This window comes from Ursus arctos, unplaced genomic scaffold (assembly GCF_023065955.2).
Source record: "Ursus arctos isolate Adak ecotype North America unplaced genomic scaffold, UrsArc2.0 scaffold_5, whole genome shotgun sequence".
Classification (NCBI taxonomy): domain Eukaryota; kingdom Metazoa; phylum Chordata; class Mammalia; order Carnivora; family Ursidae; genus Ursus; species Ursus arctos.
The window spans coordinates 26,589,071-26,602,503 of NW_026623067.1; the positions used below are offsets into that span (position 1 = coordinate 26,589,071).

The 13,433-nt window shown below is 40.4% G+C and overlaps 1 protein-coding gene across 1 annotated transcript in view; it reads left to right on the forward strand.

The window, feature by feature from the left end:
• MEGF10 (multiple EGF like domains 10) overlaps positions 1 to 13,433 on the forward strand; it is a 343,436-nt gene that overhangs the window by 86,705 nt on the left and 243,298 nt on the right. The window contains exon 4 of the mRNA XM_048221243.2: positions 7,762 to 7,898. The gene's annotated coding sequence lies outside the window, so the exon portion shown is untranslated. The remainder of the gene's footprint in view (positions 1 to 7,761; positions 7,899 to 13,433) is intronic.

A 13,433-nucleotide genomic window follows, 5' to 3' on the forward strand; every position in this document is an offset into this window, starting at 1 on the left:
CTTTTTATTTGTATGTGTTCTTTCGTGGTCTATCTAAAAGTAGCATTGTGTCATATACTTCATTCTATATTTTTCTTCTTTTCCACTGTGTTTTTAGTATTATACGTGTCGCCATGTGTATTTGGAGTCTGTGGCTTTCCAGCTGCTCAATGATCACATACATTTTACCTATGCATGTCTTCCCCTCCCCCTTCCTGGGGAATGAACACTTGGAGAGCTTCCAATATTCTGTCCCTATGAACAACTTTGAAATGTATAACATCTTGCATGTTCCCTGATAGATGTGTGTGAGATTATCTTTGTGAAGGGTACTCAGGAAGAGGGTTCTGGATGTGTAGACACTTAATCTGACCAAATGGTGCTACAGATTTGCCAGGTTGTATGAGGGAATGTGCGCCAGTCTACATGTCTGACAGCAGAGCATGATTCTGTTACCTCTCCACCAACACCTGGCATGACCCAGCTGTCTGATATCTCCCCATATTATAGAAGTAAGATAATGCCTCATTTTGTTTTTTTAATTTAATTTAATTTCTTTTAAAGATTTTATTTATTTGGGAGAAAGAGAGAGCGTGTGTGCGCAAGCAGGGGGAGGGGCAGAGGGAGAGGGAGAAGCAGGCTCCCCAGTGAGCAGGGAGCAGGATGCGGGGCTTGATCCCAGGACCCTGAGATCATGACCTGAGCTGAAAGAAGACAGCCACTTAACCGACTGAGCCACCCAGGCGCCCCTGCTTTTCTTATTTTATTTTATTTTTTTAATTTTTATTTTATTTATTTATTTATTATTTTTAAATTTTTTATTATTTTTTAAAATGTTTTTTTATTACATTATGTTAGTCACCATACAGTACATCCCTGGTTTCTGATGCAAGTTTCGATGATTCATTAGTTGCGTATAACACCCAGTGCACCATGCAATATGTGTCCTCCTTACTACCCATCACCAGTCTATCCCATTCCCCCACCCCCCTCCCCTCTGAAGCCCTCAGTTTGTTTCTCAGAGTCCATAGTCTCCCATGCTTCACTCCCCCTTCTGATTACCCCCCTTTCTTTATCCCTTTCTTTCCCTACCGATCTTCCTAGTTCTTATGTTCCATAGATGAGAGAAATCATATGATAATTGTCTTTCTCTGCTTGACTTATTTCACTTAGCATTATCTCCTCCAGTGCCGTCCATGTTGCAGCAAATGTTGAGAACTCATTCTTTCTGATAGCTGAGTAATATTCCATTGTATATATGGACCACAGCTTCTTAATCCAGTCATCTGTTGAAGGGCATCTCGGCTCCTTCCACGATTTAGCTATTGTGGATAATGCTGCTATGAACATTGGGGTGCATATGGCCCTTCTCTTCACTACGTCTGTATCTTTGGGGTAAATACCCAGTATTGCAATGGCTGGGTCATAGGGTGACTCAATTTTTAACTTTTTAAGGGACCTCCACACTGTTTTCCAGAGTGGCTGCACCAACCTGCATTCCCACCAACAATATAGGAGGGATCCCCTTTCTCCACATCCTCTCCAGCAATTGCTGTTTCCTGCCTTGTTGATTTTTGCCATTCTAACTGGCTTAAGGTGGTATCTTAGAGTGGTTTTGATTTGAATTTCCCTGATGGCTAATGATTTTGAACATTTTTTCATGTGTCTGTTAGCCATTTGTATGTCCTCATTGGAAAAGTGTCTGTTCATATCTTCTGCCCATTTTATGATTTATTTGTTTCTCGTGTATTGAGTTTGAGAAGTTCTTTGTAGATCTCGGATACCAGTCTTTTATCTGTAGCATCATTTGCAAATATATTCTCCCATTCCGTGGGCTGCCTCTTAGTTTTTTTGATTGTTTCCTTGGCTGTGCAGAAGCTTTTTATTTTGATGAAGTCCCACATGTTCATTTTATCTTTTGTTTCTCTTGCCTTTGGAGATGTGTCATGAAAAAGGTTGCTTTGGCCGATGTCGTAGAGGTTGCTGCCTATGTTCTCCTCTAGGATTTTGATGGATTCCTGTCTCACATCGAGGTCTTTCATCCATTTGGAGTTTATTTTTGTGTATGGTGTGAGAGTGGTCAAGTTTCATTCTTTTGCATGTAGCTGTCCAATTTTCCCAGCACCATTTATTGAAGAGACTGTCTTTTTTCCACCGGATGTTTTTTCCTGCTTTATCAAAGATTAGTTGCCCGAAGAGCCGAGGGTCCATTTCTGGGTTCTCTATTCTGTTCCGTTGGTCTGTGTGTCTGTTTTTGTGCCAGTACCATGCTGTCTTTGTGATCACAGCTTTGTAGTACAGCTCGAAATCTGGCATTGTGATGCCCCCAGCTTTGTTTTTCCTTTTCAACAGTTCCTTGGCGATTCGGGGCCTTTTCCGGTTCCACACAAATTTAAGGACTATTTGTTCCAGTTCCTTGAAAAATGTCATCGGTGTTTTGATCGGGATAGCATTGAAAGTGTAGATTGCTCTGGGTAGCATGGACATTTTAACTATGTTAATTCTTCCGATCCATGAGCATGGAATATTTTTCCATCTTTTTGTGTCTTCCTCAATGTCTTTCAAGAGTGATTTATAGTTTCTAGAATATAGATCCTTTACGTCTCTGGTTAAGTGAATTCCAAGGTAACGTATGGTTTTTGGTGCTATTGTAAATGGGATGGATTCCCTAATTTCTCTTTCTTCAGTCTCTTTATTCGTGTATAGAAATGCAACTGATTTTTGAGCATTTAGAGCAGTTTTAGGTTCCTGGTAAAATTGAGGGGAAAGTAAAGAGCGTTCCCTTATATAATCCTGTCCCCCACCAGCCTCCTCCACTATCAGTATCCTGCACAAGAGTGGTACACTTGTTACAATCGATGGAGCTACAATGACACATAATAACCACACAAAGTGCAAGTGTACATTAGGGTTCACTCTTGGTGTTGTACGTTCTATGGGTTTTGACAAATACATGATGACATATATCCACTATTACAGTATCATACAGAACAGTTTCACTGTGCTCAGAATCTTCTGTGCTCCCGTCTGATTCATTCTTCCTCCTCTGTAACCTCTGGCAACCACTGTTTATTTTTATTTATTTATTTTTTTACCGTCTCTTACTTTGCCTTTCCCAGAATGTCATATACTTAGAATTGTACAGTGTGTAGCCTTTTCGGATTGGCCTTTTCCACTTAGTAATATGCATTTAAGATACCTCCATATTATTTCATGGATTAATTGCTCGCTTCTTTTTAGCACTGATGTTCCACAGTTTACCTATTTGCCTACTGAAAGGCATCTTGGTTATGGTAGTTACCAATAAAGCTACTATAAATACCTAGGGGGGCAGGTTCTTATATAAATTTTCAAGTCATTTGAATAAATACCAAGGAGGGCCATTGTTGGATTACATGGTAAGAGTATGTTTAGTTTTGTGACAAACCACCAAACTGTCTTCTGACGTAGCTGTTCAATTTTGCATTCCACCACCAATGCATGTGAGTTCCTATTCCTCCACATCCTCACCAGCATTTGGTGGTGTCAGTTTGTGGATTTTAGCTATTCCAATAGGTGTTAGTGGTATTTCATTATTGTTTTATTTTACATTTCTCTAATGATATACAACGTGGAGCATCCTTTCATATGCTCATTTGCTGACTGTATATCTTCTTTGGTAAGGTGTCTATTTAGGTCTTTTATCCCTCTTATAAATCAGGTTTTTAATTTTCTTACTGTTGAGTTTTAATAGTTCTTTTTGTATTTTGGATAACAGTCCTTTATTAGTTGTGTCTTTTGCAAATACTTTCTCCTGGTCTGTGATTCATCTTCTCATTCTCTTGACAATGTCTTTTGCAAAGCAGAAGTTTTTAATTTTAATGAAGTCCAGCTTACCAATTAGTTCTTTCATAGAGCATGCCTTTGGTGTTATATCTATAAAGTCATCACCAAACCCAAAGCCATTTAGATTTTCTTTTAGATTAGACTTAATAGATTTTCTCTATTTTGTAATAATGGCTGTGTTTAGCAATCAGCTCACAAGATTCCTGAAAATTTAACAATCCTCTCTTACGAGCTGGCATGAGCCAACTCCAGCACACCACTGCATGTAGCCATATGGGAATAGAGAAAATTGGAGTCATTATTTACAGTATGTACCAGAATAAATTCCAAATGGATCAGAGACATAAATGTAAAAATGAAATGAAACCATACAAGTACCAGGAAAGATGTGGATAAACTCCTCTATAACCTGGGAGTGAGGAACACTTTCTGAATTATGGCTTAAAATCCAGAAGCCTTAAGGGAAGTTGGATTATATTAGTTTCATAAAATGAACTGAGACTTATTCTTTCTTTTTGCATTTTTTTGGAACACCTTATGTAACATGAGAATTGTGTTTTTAAAACTTTAATAGAGTCCATTTAAAAAGCATCCAGGTCTAGAGATCTTTGGGATGAAGTTTTAACTACCAGTTCAATTTCTTTAATCCTTCTGAATCTATTTTAAATTACCTTTTTCTTTCTGTGCCAGTTTGGCATTTTGTGTATATTCTGGGAATGTATGCCTTTTATCTATGCTTGCTTTTAAAATCTGTAATTATTTCCTCCTCTTCATTATTTGACCATGTTTTACTTAATTTTTTTATCTCCTCTATTTTCCTATCAGTCTTTTAAAAAATTATTTTTATTTTTATTATTTTTTAAAAATATTTTATTTCTTTATTTGTCAGAGATAAAGAGAGAGAGTGGCAGGCAGGGGAGAAGCAGGTTCCCGGCTGAGCAAGGAGCCCAATGTGTGGCTTGATCCCAGGACCCTGGGATCATGACCTGAGCCAAAGGCAGACGCTTAACTGAGTGAGCCACTCAGGTGTCCCAGGTTTTTGTTTTTTTTTTTAAGAATTTTATTTATTTACTTCAGAGAGAGAGACAGCTCACAAGCATGGGGGAGGGGCAGAGGGAGAGGGACAAGCAGACTCCCCACTAAGCAGGAACCCAGATGTGGGGCTGGATCCCAGGACTCTGAGATCATGGCAGAGCTGAAGGCAGATGCTTAACTGACTGAGCCACCGGGCGTCCCTCCTATCAGTCTTAACAGATTTATCTTGGTTAACTTTTCAAAAACAGAACTTTTAGTCTTATTTTCTCCTCCACTTAAAGAAATTATTATATTGTTTCTTATTGTATCCTTTCTTATATTCTTTTTTCTTCTTTGAGTTTCTTTTGATGTACTTTTTTTAAATCTCTTCTTGAGGTGGATGCTGAGCATATTTCTTTTCAACTTTTATTGTTTCCTGATAAACATATTTAAATGTATATATGCTTTTCTAAATATTTCTTTAATTATTCCCCATACATTTTGTGTTTTCATGTTCATTTAATTCTAGATATTTCTTCTTTTTTTTTTAGATTTATTTTTTTGTTTGACAGAGCGAGCACGCATGGGAGAGGGACAGAAAGAGAGAGTCTCAAGCAGACTCTTTGCTGAGTGCAGAGACTGACTTGGGGCTCAGTCTCATAACCCTGAGATCATGACCTGAGCCAAAACCAAGAGTCAGACAATTAACTGACTGAGCCACACAGGCGTCCCTAGATATTTCTTCATTTTGAGTATAATTTCATTTTCAACCTATGAGTTATCTAGTAATGTGGTATTTTCAAAATGAGACATATAAAGAAATTCTGTTATTTATTTCTAATATTATTTCATTACGTTTGGAAGATATAATATACAAGACATTGTTCCTGGTGAGTTTATTGAGTTTTCCTGTAGACATGATACATTCATGTTAATATGTGTATGTTTCTAAAAATGTTTATTTGCTATTTGTTGCATGAACTATTATGGCATGTATATATCAAAAGATACATGTTATACACAGCATACCATCAGAACATACCTATCAGAGATCTGAACAGTATAATTAATAGTATAAGCCTACTGATTATACTATTTAGATAAAAATCTACTTAATTTTTGTTTTCTTAATGCATTTCTGATAATTGGGTGTTAAAAATTACAATTATTTTTATGTTTCTCTCTGTATGCTGTCAGTTACTGTAACCTATTATTAGGTCCATATATATTTGTGATGATTATATCTTCTCACTTATTGTTTTGTTTACCTTTTATCGCAACTTCTTTTTTTGTCAGCTACTATCTTTGCTGTTTTTTTGTGTGTCTTTGGGTTTTATGAATGTTTCTCATAGACAATATATTTTTGGATTTTGTTTTTCTTTCTTTTTTTTAAAGATTTTTATTAATTTATTTTGATAGAGAGAGAGAGCATGAGCAGGGGGAGTGGCAGAGGGAGAAAGAGAAGCAGACTTCCCGCTGAGCAGGGAGCCAGATGTTGGGCTCCATCCCAGGACCCTGGGATCATACCCTGAGCTGAAGGCTGATGCTTAACTGACTGAGCCACATAGGCGCCCCTGTTTTTATTTCTTAATACTATTAGTAGAGTACTTGTTTTACTTGTGAGTTAACTCCATTTACATTTTTTTGTGATTGCTTTTGTATTAGAAATTACTTCTCCTACCATATCTCTTATTTTCAATTACTGCATTTTCTTGTTGTTTTCTGTTGAGTCAAAAAACTATTCTGTTTTTGTTCGAGTGTGGTTGCCTTTCAGATCTCTACTCGTGTTTACTTGTTCTTATTAATTTCTTTTTTTTCCTAAAGATTTTATTCATTTATTTGAGAGAGAGAGCGCACACATGCGCACAAGCAGGGGGAGGGGCAGAGGCAGAGGGAGAAGCAGACTCCCTGCTGATTAGGGAGCCCGATATGGGCTTGATCCCAGGACCCTGAGATCATGACCTAAGCCAAAGGCAGATGCTTAATTTTTTAATTAAGCCACTCAGACGCCCTTGTTCTTATTAATTTCTTAAACTTATCAACATCTGTATATTTCTCCTAACTAGACAAGTAATTTAGTGAACTTGTGTGTGTGTGTGTGTATATATATATAACTGTTCTTGTACATACACACACCCATGTTGTAATGGTTCTGCTTCTCAAATTGAACTCTGTTGTACCCAAATACAGAAAGAGAGGACAAATTAAAAAGAGATAAGGAAAACCCCAAACCAAGAACCATCAGAATAAAACTTAAGAACATCAAAGGTAAGGAAAGAATTCTAAAAGCTTCCAGAGAATATGAAGAGATCATTAATGAGAATAAGAATCAGGTTGAACAGTGGGCACAAGATGACAAATGGAAAAATACTTTTTAAATATTAAAGGAAAATAAATTTGAACCTTGAGTTTTATATTTAGCCAAATTGTCTTTCCAATGTGATGGCTTAAATATATATATACACAAATATATAAATATATATATGTATATATATTTTTCCAGATAAGACTGAGAGGGATGTTATACTGAAAACAGTTATTGCAAGCAGCACTTAAAATTCAAGAAATATGGGAAAGGTGATACACTTGCTTGGCAAAGTTTATGTTTTTATTAAGGACCAAAGTGAGAAAAAGAATGGGTTTACAAATATATCCAAAACAAGCTAGAACGAAAATTTGAGATGACATCGGTACGCTAGGAGTGGGAAACGGGAATACATGTATTGCAGGGATTTGACCTTATGAAGTGTCAACACTGACCAAACAGTCTCTGCAAGGGTGTGGCCTTTGTGTCCAGTGCTGGAGCTTTCACACTGTAGATCAGGAGATTGAGAACAGAAGATGGAAGTAAAGGTGGCAAGACATGCTGGAACTCATGAGCTCACAGACGGAAACTCCTGTTACTTCTTGTTGCATCTAACCTTGATTGTATGTTTCTTACAGAAACCAGAGCCTTTTATCACGATTGCCAAACACACACCTGGTCTGGGAGTCAGTGAAGCTTTAGTGAGGATCTATGCAAGTTGCAGAGGTTGGAGGAGACTCCACGGCTGCTTTGCACCAAGGAGGTGAGCTAGCAGGTTAGTGAGAGTGCCCTTCACACTTTTCACAGGGACCTGGCTTATGGCCCACCTCAATGGAAATGCATGGGAAATGGAGTCTGGGGAAACTGGATTCAGCCTAGCCAAGTGGACAGAAAGCCACTGCTCATAGGGGTTAGCATTCTTGCTCCCACTGTCCACATCTGCTAGCTTTCTTCTGTATTTTCTCTCTTTACCCTTTTCTGCTGACCTCTAGGAGAGCTTGTCCATCTGATCTTTCTTTCTTTTCTTTTCTTTTTTAAAGATTTGTTTATTCGTTTGAGAGAGAGAGTGTGTGTGCATGTGCGTGTGTGTGGGGAGGGGCAGAGGGAGATGGAGAGAGAATCTTAAGCGCGGAGCCCGATGCGGGGCTCTGTCTCACCACCCTGAAATCATGACCTGAGCCGAAATCAAGAGTCGGACACTTAACCTACTGAACCAGGTGCCCCTGTCCATCTGATCTTTCAACTCACTGATTTATTCATCACTGATTTATTCATCACCATCTTGCTTTATGTCTTAACTACTGTTTTAGTCACTTCAGTTAGTATATATTTCGTACCTTACACTCCATTTGGTCCCTTTTAAATGTTTTCCTGTTCTTAACTTCATATTGCTGACATCAGGCCTTAACTTCTTCTTTTTTTTTTTTTTTTTAAAGATTTTATTTATTTATTCGACAGAGAGAGAGACAGCCAGTGAGAGAGGGAACACAGGCAGGGGGAGTGGGAGAGGAAGAAGCAGGCTCATAGCAGAGGAGCCTGATGTGGGGTTCGATCCCATAACGCCGGGATCACACCCTGAGCCGAAGGCAGACGCTTAACCGCTGTGCCACCCAGGCGCCCCAGGCCTTAACTTCTTAATATATTTATCATCATTACTTTAATTTCTCAGTCCATCTCCTCTCATAATTCTGATTCAGATGGTCTATACCTTTGAGTTTGCTGTCTTTCTTATATAGTAGTTGTAGTCCTTACATGGATTTCTGTTTTTTGTTTCGTTTTGTTTTTGTGTGTATGTTTTTTTGGTCCCAAGAACCTCTCCTCCCTTTGACTCTCAGTTGCTAAACATGGTTATGGGCTGGGAAATGGCTACAGCCCAGACTCTAACTGATGTACCTGTAGGTGAATTAGAGCCAGGGAAGAGAGCCTCAGGAGCCACAGAGCTGTTGGTGATCATTCCCATTTGCCCGCCATCCAGAAATAACTTTTCTAATGTGTATTTCCCATTTAAATGGGAAACAGCCTCTGGACTCTAGAAACATACCAGATAGATTTGCTCTCCTTGTCCCGGGGATTTAGTGTGGGAGGGGTCCAGTGGTGAATACCCAAGGGTAGCTGGGCAGTACACATTCCCTATTTTCATCCCTGCTTACTCCCACAGGGCTTTTGGGCTGCCCTCCTTGTACCCTGCTGACCTCTGCAGCCTCAGCTGTTGCTGCCAGTTTCCGTGGCGATCGACACACTGTGTTTGTCCATGTAGGGAGAAGCAAGAGCAGAACAGAAAGTTGTCCTCCTCTGGCTGCCTTCCCCCAGGCTGAAGCCGTTCTCCCCCAACCCCCTGCCCTGTTCCTGCCCCCCATCCATTTCCCGAGTCTGCAGTCTTCCCAGGGGCTTTTCATAGTGTTTTATTTTATTTTATTCTTTGTTGTTAGTTCCTCAAATTCAAGTTTCCCTGTGGCTTCTGTAGTTTCTCTAGGGTTGATTTTCAGGAAGGAGCCAGTGGCTAATGTAGTTTGTCATCTTGACAGGAGGAGAGAATGGTTTATAGAATGAGCAGGTGTGCCACAGAAAGAGGAGAGAATCTGAGACAGCAGACACATGAATCTTAAGAGGAAGGCTACAACTGAACCACAAGAGTTGTTTTTCCCTACATTTAATTTAAAATTTTTAATTAATATGTCTGAGCATATATGTATAAGTGTGTATACATACATATGTATGTATGTATATACATGACTTCAGAAGTGAAATAATGCTGTCAGGCTTATGATGGAAAATAGCAATCTTCACCTTTTCCTACTCCCAATATTCTGTGCCCTCAAGGCAAAAATTTTCGACTCTAAAGAAAAAAACTTTCTTAAAATAATAGTAAAAAATTTTGAAAAACCACTTTCTTGTGGTATTTATTTACACATTCTCAGTGACGTGCATATATTACTCTTTCTTGGTTTTTAAATGTTAGATACCATGTTTGGCTTCCTAAAGTAGAAGATGACGAGTTAGGGCTTATACCCCACTGTGTTCTCCCTTCCACTGCATCCTCCCCCTTCGTACCCCGGCCGCTGGATACAGGTAAGTCCTCCTTCCATCATCAGTAAGGAAGGTTTACACTACCATGCCTGTGCAGGTCCTGTTCATGTCTGAGACATGTAGCACACTAAGATCATATATCCTTTCTTAAATATCTTTTTATTTTCTTAGGGTAAATGCGTGCCTTCCCTGCCCTCCTCCCCGCCCCTACCCCCATTGTTCAGTGTTCTCTGTGCCTATCTAATTCTGTGGATACTTCGATAAGAGTTGAAAGCATCAGGTAATCTAGCAGATTCTTCCCTTTCCCCATTCCCATCCCTCTGTGCAGACTTTATCTTCCTGCTCACACTGGACTTGGCCTTCATCATCATCTTGGGAACTTCTTTTGCCTGCCTCCTTGTGTTAGATCTCCTGTTTCCTGATTTTCTCTCTCTCTTTTTCTGGATTCATTCCCTTGTTTGGTGCTGAAACACCAGTAGTATCTCCTGGTTGCTTCCTAGGAGAGTCTGTAAGAGGCAGAAGTATTAAGTGTGTGTGCAGTGGTCATTTGCCATTTCGGCTGTCCCACATTTTTGAACACCCCTTTCCCATTGTTTTAAGAGTTTCCCGCATTATAAATTCTATATTCTTTTTTTTTTTTTTAAGATTTTATTTATTTATTTGACAGAGAGAGCGCACAAGCAGAGGGAACAGCAGGAAAAGGGAGAGGGAGAAGCAGGCTCCCCGCCGAGTAGAGAGCCTGACATGGGGTTTGATCCCAGGACCTTTAGATCAAGACCCGAGCCGAAGGCAGACACTTAACCAACTGAGCCACCCAGGTGCCCCAAAATTCTGTATTCTTGACAAAGAACATGTTTTAGGTCACTTTCCAGTTGTTAGCTTACAGGCATGTGGTTTTGATTCTGCCAGTCAGCTGCACCTGTGCTGGAGTCAGAATCTGGATCCAGAGCTGTATGACTTGGGAGAACATCAAGGCCAAGACTTCTACTTGGCAGGTGCATAGCTGGGTGTGGCAGCCCAGCAGGTGTCTGGAGTCCAGAGTGGGACTGAGGCATCTGATTTTGCAGCCTCCTGATGAGGGCAGAGGCAGAGGTTGGAACTGGCACCTGTGACAGCTGCGTCCTGATTTAGTGGCTTCTGTCCGAGGCACTGACTCCCTCGGCGGGCAGGTCTGTGCTGGGGTGTCAGTCCTGGAAGTGTGGTCCGTCTTCTCCCAGTCTCTGAGCTCTCTCTATCTCATAACTAGCCCTGTTGGCTTAATTTGGTGTCTTAGTCAGTTTGGGCTGCTATCACAGAAAACCACACTCTTAAAGCCAACAGACATTGATCTCTCGCAGTTCTTGAGGCTGGAAGTCCAAGATTGGGGCTCCAGCATGGCCAGGTTCTGGTGAGTGTCCTCTTACGGCTGGTCTTACATGGTACAAGGGACAAGGGAACTTTCTTGGGTCTCTTTTAGAAAGGCGTCAGTCTCATTCATGAGGGCTCCACCTCATGACCTCGGCGCTCCCAAAAGCACCCCCTTCTAGTACCATCCGTTGAGGGTTAGAATTTCAACATACGAATTTGGGGGTGGAGGAGACACAAACATTTAACTATAGCAACTGTCTAGAGTAACTTCTGCTGTATTAGCTTAACCTTGCCAATGTACCTTGTATGCCTAAAGGTATCTTGATTCTACAGCAAGACATATGAGTTTGATTGAGAGCAGATTTCTAATTTGGAAACTAGTTCCCTCAAAAACTAGAAAGCATTTCTCCATTGCCTCTGGCTTCTAGTGTTGTTGCTGATAATTCTGAAGCCCTTCTTTTTCTGAGTCTGTATGTGGTTTACTTCTTCTCTGCAAAGCTTTTTTTGTTTGATCTCAAAGTAGTATTTATTCTTAAATTTTTTTGTTTTTATATTTTGAAATCTATAAATGGTCATATTTTAAAGAGTCATAATGTTCTGTGTGTTGTCTTATGAAAAACAACTGTTTTCTGACTTTGCCCCCCCATTTCCTTACCATTAGCAGCAACGACTTTCACCACTAGTATATATGAATATATTATTAAATGCATTTTTAGCACACAGGAAATGGATCCCAGGAAGTCTTTCAAAATTCTCACATTTGGCTTGCTACTCGCCTTTTCAAAAAAGCATTATGCATAAAAGTCAATGACTGCCTTGTACCTAACCCTGTAATAACAATTGGTTCAGTTTTTCCTCCCTTTTCACTCATTTGATGATAGGATCTGAACCTAGGCTGGAATCTGAAAGTAGAAAGAGGCTCTACTTCTAAGCGGGGACAAGTAAGAGGTCTGGTTTTTTGGGGTCCATGAAGTTCCTGGCACCAGCATCTGGGACAAAACTCCTGACATGGGGAAAAGGCCAGGGAGGGAAATCTAAGGAGCCGGAGTAGGAAGCCCAGGAAAGTCGGTATGGAGTTTCTTGGCTGAGCTAAGCACTAAGAGATTGGAATCTCCCTCCATGGAACCTACAAAAACCACTGTAGCCTGGGCAGATGGTGTATTAGCAGAGCCCAGCCTCAGCCCATCACTTGGGACCCCACTTAAGCACCAGCAGAAATAGCAGCATCAGGCAGAGGAAGCCACTCCAGGCTGTCCAAGCCTCAGCTACAACTTTGTATACCTTTGGTGTGCCTCCGTGTTCTCTGCCCACCAGCTTCAGAAACTGTCATTAATTGCATCAGCTTTAAGAGGGCCCATTTAGTTCCAGAGTTGCAAAGTAGTGAAATAGGAACAAGCAGGATTCCCTTCTGAGACTATTTGGAATCCTGCAATTTCTGTACTTAAGGGGGGAGGGCAGGGAATCTAAGACGTAAACTGCTTTCCTGTTAAAATGGACATTGAGTTTGGCATCAGGAACCCTCCTGGGACACAGCTGGCTGCTATTCAACAGTCTATGAAATAAGACCCTAGCAACTCTGGTTACCTGTTGGGTTATGGACAGAATGCTTGTGTCCTGCACCCCCACCCCTCAATTCCTGTGTTGGAATCCTAACCCCCCGTGTGATGGTATCAGGAGGCAGGGTCTTTGGCAGGTGATTAGGTCATGAGTAGGATTAGCATCTTCATCAAAGAGACCTCCGAGAACTTTTGTCCCTTGTGCCACTGTGAGGACACAGTGAAAAGATGATCATTCAGTGAACCAGGAAGTGGGCTCTCACCAGACACCAAGTCCGTAGGCTCCTTGATCTTGGACTTCTCAGCCTCCGGAATGATGAGAAATAAACGTGTGATGTTTAAGCCATCCAGTCTACAGTATTTTTACGACAGCAGCTTGA